The sequence below is a fragment of the Lactuca virosa genome, chromosome 1 (assembly GCF_052849685.1).
Source record: "Lactuca virosa cultivar CGN04683 chromosome 1, Lactuca_virosa_CGN04683_v6, whole genome shotgun sequence".
Lineage (NCBI taxonomy): Eukaryota > Viridiplantae > Streptophyta > Magnoliopsida > Asterales > Asteraceae > Lactuca > Lactuca virosa.
In genome coordinates this window covers 320,179,453-320,203,188 of record NC_136426.1, presented here as the reverse complement: position 1 = coordinate 320,203,188, position 23,736 = coordinate 320,179,453, and positions in this window count along the sequence as shown.

Sequence of the window (23,736 nt, the reverse complement as noted above, 5' to 3'; positions counted from 1 at the left end):
AATTTCCTTCACATAAGAATTCGCAAGTTTATCCATAGACCATTTCTCGTTAGCGGCTATGAAATGCGGACTCTTAGTGAAGCGATCAACGACCACCCAAATCATGTCGTGACCGTTCCTTGTTCTGGGCAGTTTAGTCACAAAATCCATGGTAATGTCCTCCCATTTACCCATGGGTACAAGTAAAGGTTCTAAACTCCCATACGGTTTCTGGTGTTGTGCCGTAACCCTAGCACAAGTTACACACTCGGCCACATACTTAGCAACATCGAGCTTCATCCTCGGCCAGCAGTGATAGGGTTTTAGATCCCTATACATTTTCGTACTACTGGGATGAATCGAGTACATGGTTTTGTGAGCTTCTTCCATCAGAAGATCTCTTACTCCTCCCGTCTTAGGTACCCAAATCCTATCTTTGAATACCTTCAGTCCTTGACCGTTTGTATCAGACACCAACGTTTTTCCCAAACGTTCCTCCTTTCAGTCATTTTTCTCCAAAGCTTCCTCCTGAGCTTTCTTTATACTTTCCACAATCATCGAGACGACTTCAATTTTCAGCGCTCTTGGCCTTCTCCTTTCAAGATTTACCTTCCGACTGAGAGCATCAGCAACAACATTTGCTTTACCAGGGTGGTAAAGTATCTCACAGTCGTAGTCCTTGAGTAGTTCTAGCCAGCGCCGCTGCCTCATGTTCAATTCCTTCTGATTAAAGAGATATTGAAGACTCTTATAATCAGTGAAAAGTTTGCATTTAGTACCATAAAGATAGTGCCTCCATATCTTTAAGGCGAATACTACCGCTGCCAACTCCAGATCATGAGTTGGGTAGTTCTTTTCATGCTCTTTCAATTGCCTCGATGCATACGCGATCACTTTATCCCTTTGGGCCAGAACACAACCTAACCCAACTCCAGAGGCATCACTATAGACTGCGAAGTCATTCAGGTAACGAAAGAATTGGTGCTTCACACAATCTCTTCTTCAACTTCTCAAAGGCTTCCTTATGCTTCTCATTCCAAGCATAAGTAGCTCCTTTGTGGGTCAAAGTTGTTAATGGAGTAGCAATCGAAGAAAAGCCTTGGATAAATCTTCGATAATATCCAGCTAATCCTAAAAAGCTTCTAATCTCCGTAGGACTTTTTGGTTGTTGCCACTTCATCACAGCTTCAATCTTTGCTGGGTCAACCGTTATTCCTTCTTGGTTAACCACATGACCTAAAAATTTGACTTCTTGAATCCAAAATTCACATTTGGAGAACTTTGCATACAGCTTCTCCTTTTTCAAAACTTCTAGCACTTCACGCAGATGCTTTTCATGCTCCTGCTTGCTTTTCGAATAGATCAAGATATCATCTATGAATACTATCACGGATTTATCAAGGTATGGTTTACAAACCCTGTTCATCAAATCCATGAAAGCTGTTGGGGCATTGGTTAATCCGAACGACATAACCAAAAATTCATAGTGTCCATATCTTGTTCTGAACGCGGTCTTCTCGATATCCTACTCCCTCACCTTTAGTTGATGGTATCCTGACCTAAGATCGATCTTCGAAAAATAGCTCGATCCTTGCAACTGATCGAACGAGTCATCAATCCTCGGCAACGGGTGCTTGTTCTTTATCGTCGCTTTTATTCAGCTCTCTGTAATCGATGCACATTCTCATGCTCCCGTCTTTCTTCTTTACAAATAACACAGGGGCTCCCCAGGGTGATGAACTAGGTCGAATGAAACCTTTGTCCAATAACTCTTGAAGTTGTGTCATAAGTTCTTTCATCTCTGTTGGTGCTAATCGATATGGTGCTTTTGCTATCGGCGTCGTTCCTGGTAACAAGTCGATACGGAATTCTACTTGTCGATCAGGGGGCAATCTGGGAAGATCTTCTGGAAAGACTTCCGGATAGTCACACACCACCGGAATATTCTGCACCTCTTTCTTCTCCTTCTTAGCATCGATCACGAACGCTAGATATGATGTACATCCCTTGGCCAAACACTTTCTGGCTTTCATTAGGGAAATGATTCCAGAGTTTACTCTACGTTTGTCTCTATACACCATAAACAACTCTTTCCTTGGCGGGTTTACTTTTACTATTTTCTTCCTACACAATATTTCGGCATCATTGGCGCTAAGCCAATCCATTCCTAAAACTATGTCGAAACCATTTAACTCGATAGGCAATAATTCCTCTTGGAACTTATTCCCATCCAAGTCAATGATGATGTTCTTCATACGATGGCTAACAGGTACAAACTTGCCTAGCAATTTCGACTAATAAAGCATTAACTAGTCTATCTACAGGCAAAGCTAGTTTTCTACCAAATTCATGCGATATAAAGGAGTAATTGGCTCCAGAATCAAACAAAATTTGGGCAGACAATTCATTTACGAGAAAGGTACCTGAAGCGACATCGGCTTCTTCTTTCGCAGCTTCGAGTGTAATCTGAAAGGCTCTCGCCTTCGGCTTTGGTGGAAGATTGGGTTTTGCTGCGTCCTTCTTCTTCGGGCAATCCCTCAAAATATGCCCTTCTTCATGGCACCCATGACAGACATTATTAGTGAAGGTGCATTTATTGGCATAATGCCCTGGCTTTCCACATTTGTAACAATTGAGTTCCACGCTGCACTTCCCAGCATGTTTCTTCTTGCACCTGTTACACCACTTGGCTTCGGTTCCTCCTCCGAATTTTCTCGAACCAGACTTCGAGAACTTGTTCTTTTTATTGGAACCTGACGTTCCTTCAAACTTTCTCTTTTCGCCAACTTCAACCTTGCTGGCGGCTCTCCCCTTGATCATATCTTCAACAGACTTGGCAACCCAGATAGCTGCCTCCAAAGTAAGTGTCTGACGTACTGGCACCGCATACTCCCATGTAAGTCCCTTTGCGTACCTGTCAATTTTCGCCAGCTCGTCTGGGACAATACGCAAAGCAAACTCCATTTTGTCTGTGAAGTTATTCGTATATTCGTCAACGGTCATACTCTCCTTCTTCAACGATAGAAATTGGTTTTCTAACTCAAGTACGTTTTGGGCCGAGCAGTACTTGCGCTTGAAGTACACCAAGAACTCTGCCCAAGTCATTTGCAATGGCTCATTAGGGCTTAAGGTTTTCCCCAATGTATTCCACCAACGAGCAGCACTACCCCTGAACTGACGCACTACAAAGGTGGTTTGTAACTTGCCTTGGCAATCACAAGTCATGAAAGCCAACTCCATTTCCGAGATCCAGTCCATAACTCCGACAGGATCTTCTTTTCCAGTGAAGGTCGATGGCTTGCAAGTCATAAAGTCCTTATACTTGCACCCATTCCTCTCCACTCTATCTTCGTGGTTATTCCTCCCAACCACGAGCGGTTCACTATGACCAACCAATCTGCTGTTGTTCCCTTCTTCAGATCGATCGTCATTCAATTCACGTTGTTCAACAGGAACTGAAGGTTCATCCCTGTTGTTCAGCAACATTTGCCTCAACTCTTCCCTCTGTTCAGCCATCATGGTCTGAATCATAGTTCGTACTCCAGCCATGGTGATGGGTTCTGGTGCAGCTCCTACTATAGGCACCTGTTCCACCACTTGGGGTTGAGATTGTTGGTTTCTGTTTGCATTTCCCGCTCCACTTCGAGTTCTTGCCATTATAATCTATATACCGAATAAGGAGAATTTAGGTCTTTATCCTTGTTAGATATTTTAATTACCTTATCACTCCGAAACGTTTACATGTTAGTTCTAATCGTAATCATACGCTTAGAATCCTACACACATAAGGTTTCCAGATCTGGTCGGCAACAGACCATAGATCCGAACAAATAATGGCATATATGGCCACATATAGCATTTAGCACATAAAGGCATTTTAGGCACCTTTCCTAAAATAAACTAGTGCTCATGTCTAAAATATGGTAGACACTCATCTCACAATCATCACTTAGCATTCTAAGCTTAAGTCTAGAAATTCTACAATTTCTTAGTTCGCTTAAACTAATGCTCTGATACCAACTGTGACATCCCCTAATTTCTCGGCCAGAAAAGACCGATTTAATTTATGCTTTTTAAAATAAAATCAGAGAAATCTTTTCAAAAGATGTTGCGGAATAGGTCCCCAAAATAAAACATGATAAAAGTTTATCAAAACCTTTCTATAAGAAATGTATAGTTTCATTTCATATCAAAACCTCGGGATGTCATGTTCCGATACAGATCAAAAGCATAAACAAGACATTATAAGCCTTTCAACAGTTATTTACAACTACTGGCCTATAATCCAAAAATCTCTCATCGTCCTCCGACTATGCTCGGGGTCCACTACCTGTAATCATAAAAAAACTGAGTGGGTCAGGCTTGGGAGCCTGGTGAGCATATAGGGTTTTCAACCCACGATAATAATAACTTATTAAGTTCACCAATCAACAATAACCATGATTACCCATTCCCGTTGTCCTCACTTTACGTCCCTAAACACCTAACACAAGGGACTTAGCCTAAGGAATATCATCGGGTTGGACACTACTGCTAAGGGGACTCCTCAGCCATACATGTCCTAAAAGCAACCATGAGGGGGATTGGAGTACACCAATGAACATTTAGTTCATCAACACCTACAAGTTGCGAACCTGCTAGTGTGCCACTGGACTGTCTAGAAAGGTTCGTGGTCGTCATCTATACTCCGTTAGACGACTTCACCGATAACAACAACAACAACACCGACACCGACACCGAGGCCTCTCACCATGTTAACATACACCGACTATTTCGTCTACCCATGTTCTACCCAACATATTTGTAGATAAAATACATATACAGTTTAAAACTTGTATAAAACATCTATTCAACAGTCACCTCAAATAAAAAATTAACATATTTACACATAGCACGTATTTTAAGCTAAATACTTCATATCTATGTGTAAAGTGAAAGTAACTACACACTCACTTGTTTTGATGAAAATCGGGCAACAATTCGTTTCCTAAAACGATCGTTTCTAATAAAACCGGGCTTTGCAAAGGTCGGGCTTCGAAACCGAAAATATAAATTTTTGGGGCTTCTCGGGTACTTCGTGGCGTATTCCGTGGCTTATAATCGATAGCGGGGCTTTGGGAAATGTTAATATGAAAGAAATATGAGTTTAGGAGCTAAAATTGACACTTTTCCAAAATATACCCGGGAGGTCTCGCACCCTCCTATTTATAGGGGCGAGCCTCCTGATCCAACGGCTGAGAAGGCACCAGGTGTCGCAGATCCGAGGTTCGCAGGGGAGGGCTCGCACATGGATGCGCATGCGAAGGGGTTGCTGGCCTCTTGTGATTGGACCGAGGTCTAGGTCCGAAGTAGGGGCATTCGTGGCTCATTGCGAGGGTTCGGTCACGAGGAAAAGGGCACGCGTCGCACTTCTACTGGACCGCTTCGGATCAGCTCACGAGATCGGATGACTCAGCAGCTCGGACACGTGGCTCGGATGACTCACAAATTTCGGACACGTGGCACGTTCTAAGCGAAGGTGACGTGGCCGAAGCCACCTATGCGAATTTTCTCGGTTTTTGTGCAAAAACTTCTAAAATCCATAACTTTCGCATACGAGCTCCGTTTTTGACGTTCTTTATATGCACGCGTAGGTAAAATTATGCTCTACAACTTTTGTTTAGACTTTGTCGGCTAATTTTGACTTTAATTTTTATATTATTATTTTTAACAGACCGGGACAGGAAATCTATTAAAAATTCATAACTTCTTCATCCGACATCCGTTTTCGTCTGTCTTTTTACCGTTGTGCTACTAATGACGAGACCTTCGATTCTCGTTTAGGTCGTCTCGGCTAAAAATCACTCGATCTAAAATTCGAGTTTTTAGCTGTCTACTGCTAAGCTGAAATTTCGAAAAATCATAACTTCCTCATACGAAGTTAGATTTGGGTGTTCTTTTTATACCTACTCTCGGTTTAACGAACACTACAAGTTTTGTTTAGATCACTAAGGCTAAAAAGTAGTTTATCAAAAACTCACTTTTTACGACATTCAGCATCGTGTCGGTTTTGTCGTGAAACTTCGACATGTCATAACTTCATCGTTACAACTCGGATTTCGGCATTCTTTATATATCCATAATCCTTGTCACGACCACTACAACTTTCTTAATAGATATCGGTTTTATCTAATATTTATTTTTGACGCTCATTTTTATTCTTAATTAATTAACTCCTAGTAATTAAGCATAAAACATATAAAACACATAGAATTCACATAATTCCTTTTTCATATCTTCAAAATCAGTTACAAAGGTTAACCTAGACTATCACCTTAATATTAATGCCTAGGCTAGAAACACGAGTGGTACACGGAGGCTGAGTGTCAAGTGAATCCTTGAACACGATTGGACCTTATTCAACATGTAATAATACATATAGGAGCCAAATTAGGGCATTTCGCTACTAGACATGATATGAAAACACTCTAGGGACTTAGAAACACTTGTACTAAGTGTTGGAACCTTATGGTATTGAGTAAGGGGGGTGTATGACCACCTTATGTGTGTGTGCGGCCATGGGTGTGCGGCCCATGAGGTGTGCGGCCATACACTCATGATGGAAGGTGTCTTTGAGGTGTTTTCAAGGTTCACATTAGCATCCATGAAGTGTTCTAGGTCCATGCTTAGTTGTGGTGCAAGTTTGAGGTCAATAAGGGTCATGGAAGTGGGTTTGCGGCCCTAGGATGTGTGTGCGGCCGTACATAGGGGTGTGCGGCCGTACACCCTTCATGCATATGCCCAAAATGTCTAATTTAAGGTGCAACAAGGCTAGGGTCATGTCCATCTCGAAGATAGGGGTCAAACACTCACTTTGGAGGGTCTTTTAGGAGTGTACGGCCAACCTCTTGAGGGTGTGCGGCGTACTCCTTTAAAGGATGAAGAACACGGCCGTACTCCTTCGCGGGCGGAGCACGTCATGTACAGTATCACAACAATTGTAGAATAGGAATCAAAGCAACACGACCATTACATTGATAAGGTAAAGTATTTACATCTGTTCAACACATAGTTTGTATGATATTAAAATGTATAACAAAAGTATTAAAAGACGTGACTCTAAAAGCTCCGTCTTCTCAAAATCTGCGAGTGTACCTGTCTTATCGGTTCCCTGAGAACACAAGTGATTTTGAAAGTGTATCGACATTTAAGTTGGTGAGTTCATAAGTATGTTTTAGTGAAGGAAAACTTGTCTTTGTACTATGAAAATGCTATTATGTTTCTCCAAAAAATCCAATATTTTCTATAGTGAATGTAATGTAGTCATGTATGTTCCTTGTAAATGTATATTGTATTAGTGTACTCAATACTAGAAAACAGTGTATTGCATCTGTATTTATAAGAAAACCTTTGTATGTATACCTGGATACCACCAGTTATAATGAAAGTAGTGTACTGTAATAGCGTTGGTATTAAAACCTTAGTATGAATGCCTGGTTATCACCAGCTGTAGTGTAAAGTAGTGTATCATAGGGTACTGTAGTTTTATTAAATTAAATAAAACCGTTGAAGTAGTGTTAATCCCGTAAACATATGTGTTAGTTATAATGTTGTGAGTTTCATATAACCATGCTTGATATGACCTAGTGACCTCTAAGATGTTCTTCTGGTGTCTGAAAGTTATGACATTTGTCACCCCAGGCCAGCCGGCCTAACTGTAGCTAGCAGTTCAGGTGTGGGACTGTCAGTCCCGTATAGATCTATACACAAATCTCACGCTCTCCCTCCAGGAGACTCTGGTTATACTGTATAGGATTTAGTTCTGTACCCTGATGGATACTAGTGAAGTAGTGCCCCACAACCTTGTATTAACTAGTTTATGTGTAGTATCGTAGTGTTGTAGTGTTCTATTGTATTAGAAACTGTATGTAGTGTCATGTATTAATGTACCTTATAGTGTAAAGTAATCATACTTAAATAATTATTTTAGTAGTGTATACTTGTATTAATGTATTAGAGTAGTGTTTCCCAAACTATACCTATTATAGTTTCGTTTGTATATTCTTGTTTCGTGTATTGTATTTAGCGACGTAGTGTAGTGAATCTCAAATTATACCAATTATAATCTAACTGTAATGTTCTGTAGTGTAATGAAAACATTTACAATTTAATTTTATGAAAGCAATATACCATTATGCTCAACATATTACAAAAGGGTTAAAAATATATGAAATATTTTAGGAGCGTAGCGAATGCTCGGTTTGAAACAATTGCAAAGGTTTTAAAACTATTTAAAAATGTTTGAATAAACACAAAAGTCCTTGTATAAACACAAAACTATTTTAAAACTATATATGAAATATTTTTAGGAGTGTAGGGTTAGTATTATTCTTGTGTTTCACTTTGCATGTTTTGATTCCAGAATAACTAGGTCATTCTTTCCGAATGACTAAGTTATTCAAACCATCCACAGTCGGTCATATGTTGGAAGTAGATATGAATCAAGAATGTCATGAAGCTGGTTTGTAGATGTCCAAGGTAGTGGACATAGCAAGAGTTGCTGCAACATGGATGAGTGCTCATAAGTTCTGAGTATTGGATTAAACCCACGCTCATTTGAATCACTTCATGGATTTTATCACGAGTGAATCATGAGACGATAATATCTTATATTCTTCAAACCTAGAGATATGAGTTATTGACTATGACTTGGTTATACATTGATTGCATGAAAATGCATTGGTAACTCGATGTTATAAAACTTGCCTTTGTGTATGATTCAACAAGTAGTTAGTACAAGCATATGAGTCAAAGTTTATCCATTCCTTTTACCCTTAAAGGGATAAAAGCGATATCTGTGGAAAACCATTAAGTGGGTGTTCAACAAGTAGTCAGGGGGCCATTATAAGTGGAAAACCATTAAGCAATTGTCGAGGACAATCTAAAGTTTACCAAAGATTGGTTGCTCAGGGACAGTTGGAAGTATAGTGTTAAACTTTTGAAAGGACCATATTGACATACTCTGAAAAGAGGGAACTCTTGTTCACAATTGATAGTCAAAATGGGCATATGGAAATGTTTCCATAGGAGGAAGTTATCCTTTGAATCTGTGTAAGATTAGAAAACTTAATGCAATAAGGATATTCAAAGGAATGTACTTTGAATGTGAGACTTCGTTTCCATGGAATTGATCTCCATTGGAATACTTTGTAATGTTTTTTGCCAAGTCTTTGAGACTTGGGCATAGTCATTACAACGGCATCATTGCATATAAGTTTAGAATCTAACAGATCACACTAAATGGCAAGAGTTTGGTATTCTTACATTTACAATAAGGATTGGTATTCATTGTATCATTAGACCAACATAGTGGGCATACTTAGAGTATGACATAGCTATTCTTTGGACAAACATAGTGTGCATTCTTGGAGCATGGCATGACTATTGTTTTAATTCAAGTATTAAGTTGATTATTCAAAACATTATACAATGAATAATGAGTAATCAATATGGTGCTTAGATAAAAGGTGTTTTTATTTACACTCAAAGAGTTTTGGGGCCATATAGGATTAGTATTATTCTTGTGTTTCAATTTGCATGTTTTGACTTCCAGAATAACTAGGTCATTCTTTCCGAATGACTAAGTTACTCAAACCATCCACAGTCGGTCATATGTTGGAAGTAGATATGAATCAAGACTGTCATGAAGCTGGTTTGTAGATGTCCAAGGTAGTGGACATAGCAAGAGTTGCTGCAACATTCATGAGTGCTCATACGTTCTGAGTATATCTTCGAGTTTTAAGGCTGGAATTGGCCTAGAATCATTACCCTAAGCTGTTTTGGACTTATAAAACCTATTTTTGATGTGGTAATGATTATAGTAAACCAATTTCAAAGTCATTATCAAAGTTTCAAGGTTTATATATGTTTATATGATTCTTGAAAATTGTTGATATGGATTGTTCATGCTTATGAGTTTTGGTAGATCATAGAAATTATATGCAAATTGTTTGTTAGTGTAATTCTTGATCTTAATGAAATTGTATGGACTCCATAACTTGTCCTCAAGTTATGGATTACCTAAAGTTTTTGTGTGTTACCTTGTTTTATGAGTTAATTTAGATTAATGGAAAAATTATGTGTTAGTTGTTTTCAATCCAAATTGATCTAAAAGTAGTTCATAAAATGTGTTTTTGTAACTTGTCCTCAAGTTATATGAAAAGTCACATTTATGAATCTTAAAACTCATAAAAGTGTCATAGGTTACAAAATGAAGTCTTTTTCTCATAAATAGTTTTATGGACTTCATTACTTGTCCTCAAGTTATGGATGTTCAAGAGTGTCTTCATTAAAGTTTTTAAAACTTTAATTAAACTCATAAGTTATGAAAATCCAAGAGTTTTGAATAGTTTCAATACTTGCCCTCAAGTTTTGGAATTTGTAAAGTTTTGCTTATGAATGCTTTAATTCCAAATCAAACCCTAGAATTTTAAAAGTTTAAAATTCAACCCTTATACTATTATTATAATTTTAATTATATAGATATCTATAAGATAAAGTCAATCTTACTGTTAGTAGGCCTCATTCACGAAGCCGGTCTATAAGGGGGTATAATGTTACTGCCTATAAAATGGTAGTTTAATGGCTATCCACTCTCACCCACCGCTTCCTTGACTGGTGGAGGGTCGTTAGCCGAACGGGTAGGATAGGACTCTAATTCTCCTTTCGTTAAAAGTATAATGATAAATACTAAGTAACTAAACTCTTATAAATTCTCAATCTTAGTTATTTAGGAAAATGTGAAATGGTGCTAACCCATGAAATTACACTTTGCACCTTTGTTAAGTCGTTAGTGGAGCGTGTGTGGTTAACCGGCACACTAATATGGGACTGACAATGTGTGGCGAAGGGTAACTTAAGTTTATCATAGATTGGTGGAGCGTGTGTGGTTAACCGACACATCAATTAGGTGATAAAGTTGAGGGTACCAAGTCAATTTGCATGGTTATTCACACCTTATTTGTGATCCTCGGCATCCCAGTCACAAATTTAAGAGGGCACAATCGAGATTCAAACATGCCAATGAAAGTTTAATGTATCTCAAAAGATCTAGAAGTTTCAAATCCAATTAAAACTGAATTATATTTCGTTTTCATGGTGGAAATTGGTAAATCTTCATTTACCTACCTTCAACTATTTTATAGCTTGGATTACGACATCCCTCTTCCGGTTATAAATAGGTTGTTGGATCCTAGCCTTAATATTTCATATTGGGTGTTATATTAAGGACTTTAAATCAACTAAACTTGAATTTCTCCCATTATAGATGTCTAGTTAAGACAACTATGGTCTTCCCAAATCTTTAGGAACAAGCTTTCCTATTGAAGATAATATTCCACATGGCAATCAAGGTGAAAGATTAATCCCTTTGTTGTGCATTAATGGGACTGGAAATCATGCTTCACTTCCTCCACCTCCTCCAATAATTTTCCTTATCCCACAAGTTTCAGGACTTGAAAAAGTTCTAAGTCACTCAATCCCTATTGGCAAGCAAAGACTATATGTGCTTACATCTTGAAGGTTAAGTCACATATTGGCAAGCCGTGAGAGTCGGGTGTCGAAGTCTCGAGGTAGCTGGCTGTTGACATTGGTTCTTCAGTCACTCCCTGATGACAGATCACGACATGACCCTTAGTGATCTTACCTATTTGCTTGATGCTGCTAAATCATCAATGATTTGGAGCATTGGTAAAGCAAATTAGATTGGAAGATCTACTTCCCAACCCTATTTTGACATTGACAATGGTGACATTGGAAGTCCGGAAAAGCATTCTCTTCCCAATAGAAAGGGACTGACCATGGTCAAGTCATTTGACCATTGGTAAAGAGAAAGGCTAAGTCTGAGACAATCAAGTGTACCATTTCCAAAGAGTCCATATGTTTCTTTTGACAAAAGAAGGGGCATTGGTTGCGAAGCTGCCGAATTTACCTGAAAGTTCATAAGGATGGTAAAAGTCAAAAAGGTTTGACTTTGCTTCAGGTTAAAGTCCATTATCTAACTCTATGAAGTCTCTTTTGGAGATTCTTAATACATGATGTAATGTAATTACATTTTGATGTTTTGGAAGAATCAAAGGAAGCTTAAAGAAAGAGTGTGCTGATTCTGATCGCGAAGATGGATTTCGATCGCATGGTTCGATGATCAGAATTTTGAGCTGCTGCTTAAGAGTTATGATATGTTGCTTAGGAATAGATAACATGTTTTTCATATGTATTTGCATTGCAAGGATAAGGTTTTTCCGCAAAGTTCAAAAATAAAAGAAAATTTTGATTTTATTTATTTTAAGTATCCTTACAATGGCATTTGTGAAAAAATTATTGTTTATATGTTTCCATTGATAAGCAATATTGGAAAATGGATTTGATTCTTTCATTTGTGGTAGTGTCATAATTTACCAAATAAGGAAAGATTTTCATCACCCACGTTTCAGTTGGATAGAAACTTGGAATCATGCAAGTTGTATTGTGTGATGAATGAGAATTTTCATCTTTGGGAAATTAAGACTAAGTCCTTGCTCACATGTATATGTGAGTAAAGTGAAGGACTAAAGGATTGGGTACACTTGGTTGTGCGCTGGTCAAGTCAACCACAAGGAATGATAAGATTATTCGTCATGATTTACTAAAGTTTAGTAAATATGTTTATACTTACAAGTTTAAGTGTAATTCTGAAACATTGGAAAAGTTTCAATGTATGGCAGAACGAATGAGAACAATCAAATAAGGTAGAAATATAAAAATTTCTCCAATCTGAAGAGATGGGAGAGTACTTGAGTATCTTGTTTTATGATTATCTTAGTGATTATGAAACCATATCACAATAGATCCTCTAAGGACACCTTAGTGCATTTGTTTGACTAAGGAGAGGAATCATGAATTGTTGAAATGGTTAAATCAAAAGATAAATCATGCTTTGTTCCAAAAATCAAGTCTTAGAGTCATACTCTAAGATTGTAACTTGAGTGACATAATCTTTAGAAAGTTTATAACACTTGTCAAATGTAGAGTAAGATGTTTCTATTCTTGTACATTTGAATTTGGTTAGTTGTGATGTTTTGGATAAAACAAAGACCAACTAAGACCAATTGTATGAAGTGTTTAACTTGATAAGAATCTGCACTAACTCTTGAATATTTGTTTTGTCAAGGAATGGTTCTTGACAAAGAGAATACTATATGTCAAGAGGTCAGTGGGAGTCTTAAAAGATCTTGAGGTAGTTTCAAGATCTAATCAGGAGTATTGTTTAATCACTAGCACACGACTTGAGGTTTGTAACCTATCGTGTTGACATATTCTTATTTATGTGCCTATTCCAGTTAAATTTGACTATGCTTGTGAGTTCTATGAGTTCTCAATTGTTTGCATAACAATGTGGAAGCAATGGTAGGCCCTTGAGCTGCCAAGTGGCAAGAAATTAAGATTGAACAAGTTCAGTCCATATAAGTTTGGGTTTGTCACTAACCCTGTCTTGTGATTATGTTTTTGACAAATTCACATGGATAGGAACACTTACACCATAAAAAAATCTAAGTTTCATAAGGTTTCTCTCCGATTCATGAAAATGATGGTGAGGAAACGCTTTCACTAAGTAGATTTTAAGTAGATAGTAATTGTGAGTTTTGCATTCTCAAAGTCATTAGTGGAGCGCGTGTGGTTAACCGACGCACTAACATGGACTTGTGAGAATGGCAAAAGGTATAAACATTATGATTACGGCATCCCTCTTCATAATTGTTTAGACACATATGTGAGCCATCTAAGGAAAGGTGTATGATTTTGATAAAGTCTTATCAAAGCAATCTTGTATCAGAAATCTGAACTTTGGCAAGAAAGTCAATAAAGTATTGATTTCTAGAAGTCCAGTTGATCTCTGAATACATGTCAAAGCTAGTGGGAGCATAAGTGTTGTGCTAGTAAGATAATAATCATTGTTCTAGTGGGAGCATGATTATTATGGTTAGTGTTGCAAGTTAGCAATGTTAATTATAGAAAACAAAAGGTGCAATTCGCTTTGAAAAGTTGTTTTGCTATATTTAAGGGAGAGGATTAATACTTTATTCCAATTCTAAAAGCTTAGATTGAGATTTTAATCAACTTTAGTCAAGATATATATGAATTTTATGTTGGAATGGTTCAACATAAGGAAATTCTATATATGTTGCATTCTCAAAATTCGATTATGATTACGACATCCCTCTTCATAGTTCTAATTTTGATAACATGGAAAATAAAAATTTGTATAGCATGAATCAGGTCCCATATGCTTCGGGTATAGGATCGATTACATGTGCTATAATATTCATCCATTCTAAAATTTTCAAATGCCTGGGGCATTAAGAGGGAAAACCATTATAAGTGGCTATAATATTCATCCATTGGATTAAACCCACGCTCATTTGAATCACTTCATGGATTTTATCACGAGTGAATCATGAGATGATAATATCTTATATTCTTCAAACCTAGAGATATGAGTTGTTGACTATGACTTGGTTATACATTGATTGCACGAAAACGCATTGGTAACTCGATGTTATAAAACATGCCTTTGTGTATGATTCAACAAGTAGTTAGTACAAGCATATGAGTCAAAGTTTATCCATTCCTTTTACCCTTAAAGGGATAAAAGCGATATCTGTGGGCCCCTCGATGATTTAGTGATGACACCCTAAGTGCTTGGCCAAGCCTGGACTGATTTGATTTGTTCAATTAGTCGGTCGTCATAAATCAGAAATCGGGAAACAACAAATGAACAGAGAGAATGATTGTAATCCATGTCTCAGTCCATATGATATCTAGAATGGAGGAATATATGATCACTTATATAATGGATGCATCATTGATTTGTTCAGAGTTCGACATCGGCTTTTAAGAGCTACGATTGCTAGTCGGGTTATGAAGTCGTACTTGCAATAATAGTTATTAGACTTATCCAAGTGGGAGACTGTTGGATTAGTGTCTAAGTCCATAACTATAATTGGTATATACTTGACCCGACCCGGCATGGTCCATTTGGGTTGCATGGCATCGGGACATTTGGATAGACCTTTTGTGAGAAGAGGATATTTGTGACATATTAATATAGTATAAGTTCTAATATATTAATATGAAGTCATATTATTTAATTAGTATTGATCAAGAATTAATTTGGAAATAATTTAGTGATCAAAAGAGACTAGTTAAATATATGGGGATTGATTGTGTAAATCATTCATTCTTATATATGTGGGCTTATGATCCATGATTCCTTATGTTGGGTTTAACCCATGTGGTGACCCATGGATACTCCATGGAGGTTAAAACCCACGGAGCATAAGGAATGGGTAAAGTCATGGGTTACATGGTGTAACCCTAATGTGCACACTATATAAAGACCACATTGGTTGGTGAAACTGGCACTAGTACATACACAAGAGGGAAAGCCGATTTCTAAGAGTCAAGTATCTCTTCTCATCGTTATTCCAAATGTTGATGATGTTGTGTGAACCATTTGAGGTGTCACACTTGAGGCACTAGGCTCTTAAGCTCCGTGGAATCAAGCTACAACAAAGAGGTATGTATTCTATCTAGTTTTGTTATCCTAGTACATATGATTGTATGCTAGTTAGGGTAATACCTTGGAAAATTGATATTTGCATGTATAATAGAGAAAACATAGATCCAAGGTATTTAGGGTTGCATGTACACCTTAGGAGTGTTAGAATGCTCAAAACCCAACAATATTATGCTTATACTCTCCTATTTCAACATGGTTTTCCCATAAACTTGTATATAAGTTAAATGAACATGCACTCAAGGCATTTAAAGTTCCTATATCTACAATATAGGTGGTGAGTTTTTACTTGAACATGATTGTAGTCTAGATTTTCATTGACATGAAATAACGGGTTGTTATAATTTTTGGGTCGTTACATTACTGATGGCCCTGAATGAAGCGGGATGTAGCCTGGTACGTTGAGAGGTGCTTAACCTGCAGAAAGGTCAAGGCCGAGCACCAGAGGTCTCACAGCAAGATCCAGCCGTTGGATATCCATATGTGGAACAGGGAAGATATTACTGTCGATTTCATCATGAAGCTTCCCAGGACCGCGCGGGGAATGGATTCGATTTGGGTCATCATGGATCGTTTGTAACGCCCGTAGATCCGGGCTAGTCAAATTAGAGATAATAGGGGTCGAAAACGACTTTTTGACAAAAGATTATTTAGAATAAATAATCTTAACCAAGTTGTAGAATACGTCTCAAGGGTTCCGTACATATAAAGAACGTTGAAATCCGAGTTATAACGAAGAAGTTATGGTCCGTCGAAGTTTTACGGCAAAACCGGCACGACACCGGGAGACGTAAATAGTGAATTTATGATGGATGACTTTTTAGCCTTAAAAATCTAAACAAAAGTTGTAGTATGCGTTAAACCGAGAACATACAAAAAACGAATGCCCAAATCTGACTTCGTATGAGGAAGTTATGAATTTTCTAACATTTGGCTTAACAGTGCATAGCCCGAAACTCGAATTTTAGATCGAGCGGTTTTTGGCCTACGCGACCTAAATGAGAATTGAAGATCTCATTAAGGAACTCAACGGTAAAAAGACAGATGAAAACAGAGTCCGTATTTAGAAGTTATGAATTTTACGCGGACATTTAACAGTATAATCTCCTCGTACTGTTAAATTTAAGATCGGTCGAGAATTAGCCAACGGAGTCAAAATGAAAGTTGTAGATCTTATTTTTACCTACGAGTGGATATAAAGAACGTCAAAAACGGAGGTCGTATGTGAAAGTTACGGATTTTAGAAGTCGGAAGTGTGCTGTGCGAAAATGGGTGATGTGGCACAATCTTGGGCATTGCTTTCTCCCCAAGTCTTGCCACTAGATGGTGACATGTGGCACCAAGTTCAGCCATTTTTCATCCTATAAATAGAACCTCTCCCATCCTCATTTTCTTCACACCTTTCCCATTCTTTCTTCTCTTTACTCTCTCTCTCTAGAACCTCTCTCTAGCCCCGAAACCCCCCGAAAAGCCTAGGGAACCTCCCTAGCACGTGGCGGAAGCCCCGGAGCGCTCGACGGCTCCGAAAAGAAGAGCTTTTCGGCTCGGGAACGCTGCTCCAAGCAAAGCCCGGTTTTCTATAAAACCCGCTGTAAGTGAGCTATGGCTACGCTATTTTTAATATAGCTTTTATTTAATTATAGTAACGTTATTAGGAACTTATAATAACTACTTGGGATATTATTATGAGTTATATAAGTATTTTTTTAACGCTTATATAATAGTAATAATAGCTAGACTATTAATTAGTCTCAGCGAATAATATACTAAACTCTAGTGGTAATAATACTAGGTTTCGTCGAAGGAAATTATTTTTAAGAAGCGAAGCGCTGTCTGAGTTCGGAATCACCACCTTTTCAAGTGAGTGCATGGTCCCTTTCAGCTTACACATAGATATGAAGTATTTTATGAAAATTACGTGTTGTGTGTGCATATTATCTGTATACTTGCTATCTATGCTGGATGAACGATTTTATACATGTTTTAAATGATTTAAACTGTATATGTATTTTATATCTACAAAATGTGTTGGGTAAAACATGGGTAGATGAATAGTTGCTGTGTGACAAAATAAAAAAATAAGAGGCCTCGATATAGATGTTATTGATGATCCAGTCATCTAGCGGAGTATAGATGACGACCACAGACTATTCTAGACAGTCCAGTGGAACGCTAGCAGGATCGCAACCTGTAGGTGTTTATTTGAATTGTGTGCTCACCAGCAGTACTCCATCCCCCACATGGTTGCCTTATTTGACATGAATTGTTGAGGAACCCCCGAAGCATGTGTTGTCACCCCGATGAAAGTCCTTAGACTAGGTCCCTTGTGTTAGATGTTTTAGGGACGTAAAGTGAGGATAACGGGAACAGGTAATCGGGTTTGTTTGGTTTGATAAAGTTAATAAACTTATTTACTGTGGGTTGAAAACCCTATGTACTCACCAGGTTTCCCAACCTGACCCACTCAGTTTATTTATATCACAGGTGTTGATATGAAGTCACATTATACTGAGAGATTAAGGAGATATAAATCACTAGTGATAATGAATGTAAGTTCTGTTTATGCTTATGTTTCTGTATTGACGATGACATCCCAAATGTTTTAAAATGAATAAAAATATTTTTCTTCGGAAATGATTTCATAACGTATTTATCATGTTTTACTGGGAACAAATTCTGCAATATTTTTATTAAAAGAGGTACTCTGATTTTTATAAAGCATAAACAAAATCGGTCTTTTCTGGCCGTGAAAATGGGGATGTCACAGTTGGTATCAGAGCATTAGTTTAAGCGAACTAGGAATATGGATTTATTTCTAGACTTAAACTTAGAATGCTAAGCAAGGATTGTGAGGAGTGTGTCTAATAAAATTTAGGTAAAGCACCTGAATAGACACAAGCACTAGTTAATTTAGGGAAAATGCCTAACATGCTTTTATGTGCTAAACGATTTATGATATGCATTGTATAATCGGATCTATGGTTTGTTGCCGACCGGATCTAGAAACTTTATGTGTTCAGATTTCTAAACGTTTAATTACGGTATTAGAACTGGCATATAACTTTTCGGAGAAATAGGGAGAATTACACGTCGATCGTAAATAAAATCTTTCCTATCTTAATTCTCGAGATTGCACACCGAACGTCTGATTTGGTATATAGATCGAAATGGCAAGAACCCGTAGTGGATCCGGGAATGCAAATGGGAACAGGAATCAACCACCAGTGATTGAACAAATACCTGTTGTAGCAGATGCTCCTGAGCCAATTACAATGGCCGGAGTACAAGCCATGATACGGGCTATGTTGGCTGAACAACGGGAAGAGATGAGGCAAATGTTGCATGAAAATAGGGACGAACCTACAATGCCAGTTGAACAGCCAGAATTGAACGATGGGCAGTCAGAAGGAGGGAACTACAGTGGGACCGTTGGTCAAGCCAACCCACCAATAGTTCGACAAAACAACCAGTATGATGGAGTCGAGAGGAATGGATGCAAGTACAAGGATTTTCTGACTTGCAATCCATCGACTTTCACTGGAAAGGAAGATCCGATCGGAGTCATGGATTGGATCTCGGAGATGGTGTTAGCTTTCATGACGTGTCGTTGCAGAGGCAAGTTACAGACCACCTTTGCAGTACGTCATTTCCGAGGAGGTGATGTGCGCTGGTGGAATACCCTGGGGAAGACTCTAAGCCCCAATGAGCCCCTGCAACTGACATGGGCAGAGTTTTTGGTGCAGTTCAAACGCAAGTACTACTCAGCCCAAAACCTGCTCGAGCTAGAGAACCAGTTCCTGACCTTGAAGAAAGGAAGCATGTCAATTGATGAATACACCAACAACTTCACAGAGAAGATGGAGTTTGCCTTGCGTCTTGTTTCGGATGAGCTGACGAAAATCGACAAGTACGCAAAGGGACTTCCATGGGAGTACGCGGTTCCAGTGCGTCAGTCACCTACTCTGGAGGCAGCTATCTGGGCTGCCAAGTCTGTGGAGGATATGATTAAGGGAAGAGATGCCAACAAGATTGAGGTTGGCGAAAAGAGGAAGTTTGAGGGGTCTACGAGGCCCAATAAGAAGATCAAGTATGGTTCAAAGGAGTTTAGCGGAGGAGGAAACAATGTGAAATGGTGCGAGAAGTGCAAGAAGAAGCACTTCGGGAAATGTAGCGAGGAAGTGACTTGCTACAAGTGTGGGAAGACCGGACATTACGCCAATGAGTGCACCGCCAACAAAAGGGTGTGTTATGAATGCCGTGAAGAAGGGCACGTTGCTATGAATTGCCCGAAGAAGAAAGAGGCGGCAAGACCAAACATTCCACCGAAACCGAAAGCAAGAGCGTTCCATATGATCCTTGACGAAGAAGATGGAAATGAAAGGGATTAGGAATGAGGATCTATGAAGTAGTCGTGTAAATAGTACCACGTGGTGTAGCCTATTAGAGGCATAGTATAGGTTGAACTTGAACACCTATGTAATCGTTTCAAGGAATAATATAAAACCTTCGTTTTGTTATCTAATGTGTCAAGTTGTTATGTGATTTTCTTGTATGGTGACTTGGGTGAACTGCAAGACAATACTTGGGACGAGTATGAGTAGGTGTGAAAGGTAGTAGAGGCCTATACTACCCAAAGCACAGGACTCACGCTTGGATCAGGGAAAGTCACAAGGTTACCAAGAAGCTAGTAATTGATACCGTTTTATTCAAATATGTCGTTACCATCGTTTCGGTAATGACTAAGATGATGATTGTTATTCCGACCCTAGTGGTCATATCGAATTGAGTCCGACTACGATAAGTATGTTACGTGGTTCAGAGAACCAAGTTTGATGTAGTATCTGACTTAAGTCGGAAGATTGAAATAAAAGATAATCAAAGCGATCGGTAGAGGTATCGCGATAGTTGCTTGTAGCTAGAAATGATACCTTTTAAGATGTGATTAGAACATGAAGAAATGTATAGTCTGTTCTGGAAGACTCTAAGAGACATGAGTCTAAGCGTGGGAACATACGATGATAAGTCATTAGAATATGACACATCGTTCCATTTTAGTAATAAAATAATTTATCTTAAGTTTGTTAAGAAGAAGAATAAGTCTCCAGTAAGGATCGAGATTGTGACTTGAAGGTCATAATTTGGAGTCTAATGTGAGATAGGGAGCAAGTGCAAGATCGAGCACCGCCTGCAATCAGGAAGTCTTAGAGTTAGATATTCGTTCGAAGAAACATCAAAGTTACGGTTATTAATTAGGATGCAGAGATAACGTATGGAGTCATCATGTAAGCCCTGTTTCGTTGATGATTCCGGGACATAATCATCCTAAGGGGGAGATAATTGTAACGCCCGTAGATCCGGGCTAGTCAATTTAGAGATAATAGGGGTCGAAAACGACTTTTTGACAAAATATTATTTAGAATAAATAATCTTAACCAAGTTGTAGAATACGTCTCAAGGGTTCCGTACATATAAATAACGTTGAAATCCGAGTTATAACGAAGAAGTTATGGTCCGTCGAAGTTTTACGGCAAAACCGTCACGACACCGGGAGACGTAAATAGTGAATTTACGATGGAGGACTTTTTAGCCTTAAAAATCTAAACAAAACTTGTAGTATACGTTAAACCGAGAACATACAAAAAAACGAACGCCCAAATCTGACTTCGTATGAGGAAGTTATGAATTTTCTAAGATTTGGCTTAACAATGCACAGCCCGAAACTCGAATTTTAGATCGAGCGGTTTTTGGCCTACGTGACCTAAATGAGAATTGAAGATCTCATTAATAGGAACTCAACGGTAAAAAGACAGACGAAAACAGAGTCCGTATGTAGAAGTTATGAATTTTACGCGGACATTTAACAGTATAATCTCCTCGTACTATTAAATTTAAGATCGGTCGAGAACTAGCTGACGGAGTCAAATAGAAATTTGTAGATCTTATTTTTACCTACGTGTGGATATAAAGAACGTCAAAAACGAAGGTCGTATGTGAAACTTACGGATCTTATTTTGAGGCCTTCACCAATGCAACTTGATAGGATGGACTTTTGAGAATAAGGTTATTTTTGATATTTTAATATATTACAAGTATAATATATTAATATGAAATCATATTATTTAATTAGTATTGATCAAAGAATTAATTTGGAATTAATTTAGTGATCAAAATAGGCTAATTAAATATACGAGGACTGATTTGGTAAATCAATGATTCTTATAGTGTGGGTCAATGATCCATGGTTATTTGGGTGGGCTAAACCAACATGGATAGTCCATGGAGGTTAACCCATGGAGCCTAAGTAAGATGAAGAGTCATGGTGCATTAGGGTTTGCATGGATGTAACCCTAGCACTTGCCACACTATAAATAGACACCCCTAGAGCCAAAATCGGTTACACCTATCATTCTTGGAGTTTGATATTGATTTTAAGCTAAGCAACTTATTCTCTCAAGCCTCCTTTTTCACTTGGTGTTTGTGACACATTAGAGGCATCACACTTGAGGTGTTAAAGCGTTTGAAGGCCAAGAACTACAAGTCCTATTAAGAGGTAAATTATCTAACTAGTCATTTTGTTCAAATGTATGCTAGTTCGGATGAATGCTTTGGAAAATCAAATTTCATGTATAATTAGAGAAAACATAGATCCAAAGCATCTAGGGTTGTATGTGCACCATAAGGTTGTTAGAGTGCTCAAAACGCATCAGTGGTATCAGAGCCTAGGATTGTTTTTTGTTATACTTGATGCTTATTGCTTTTCAAAGTTGAAAAAATTGATTTTCTGGCTTCCAACGGATGAACTCGCCGATTCCACTGGCTGACTCGACGAGTCCACTCAGTAAATGACCAACTCGACGAGTCAAGTTCATGTACTCGTCGAGTTGTTGGGTCTGTATGCAGAATTTCAAGTTTTTTGGCCAGAATTGGATTAGGATCATTACCACAAACTGTTTTTTGAAACATATAATCTATTTTCTTGATATGGTAATGATTATGCTCGTCCAATTAAAAGATAATTGTCAAAATTTCAAGATTTGTATTAGTTTATATGATTAGGCTAATTTCTTGCAATTGTTGATATGAATTATCTTGACTTATGAGTTTAACTAGATCATAGATTAATTTGATTATTTTGTTGATTAAAATGTTTGATCTAAATGCCTTTAAATGAATTCCATAACTTTTTCTCAAGTTATAGAAAATGAAAAGTCTTTTTCTTTAAAAGTCATTAAACTCATAAGTTATGGAAATGAAAAGTTTTGAAGGGTTTTAAAACTTTCCCTCAAGTTTTGGAATTTGTAAAGTCACACTTATGAATACTTTAATTCCAAACCTTAGAATTTTAAAAGTTTAAAATTCAACCCTTATAGTATTATACGATTAAAGTTTAATAATTATATATGTATAAGACAAGTCATTCTTACCGTTAGTAGGCCTCATTCACGAAGCCGGTCTATAAGGGGGTATAAGGTTACTGTCTATAAAATGGCAGTTTAATGGGTGTCCACTCTCACCCACCGTTTCCTTGACTGGTGGAGGGTCGTTAGCCGAACGGGTAGGATAGGACATTAATTATCGTTAAAAGTATAATGATAATTATAAAGTAACTAAACTTTTATTAAATTCTCAATCTTAGTTACTTTGGGAAAAATGTGAATTTGATGCTAATCCATGAAATTGCACTTTGCACCTTGCCAAGTCGTTAGTGGAACGTGTGTGGTTAACCGGGACACTAACATGGACTAGTAATGTAACATCCTGTGACAACCGTCAAAATTCGAGTCGGTTCTAGATTTGAATAAACTTAGTTGCACATATAGGCACGACACATAATAGACTTAGTAACTAGAAGCTAAGTTATAACCTATTAGAAACTTGGAAACAAGTAGGATCGGATGATAGTGTACTTAGATTTCACATTGATATGTGAATTCTACTACTACTTAACTGTAGTGACTATCCATATTTGAGTCACTCTTTGACTAAAACACCTTTTCATGAATCATATACACACATTATGCACTTGACCTAGCAGTAGAAATTAGGTTGCGGCCTCATAGAAACTTAAGTCAGAGTTGAAAACTATGACTAGTATACTTGATTCCTCAATTTCGTTTGAATCTCGAAACCACTACATAGAATGCCAATAAACTGATAAAATAAGT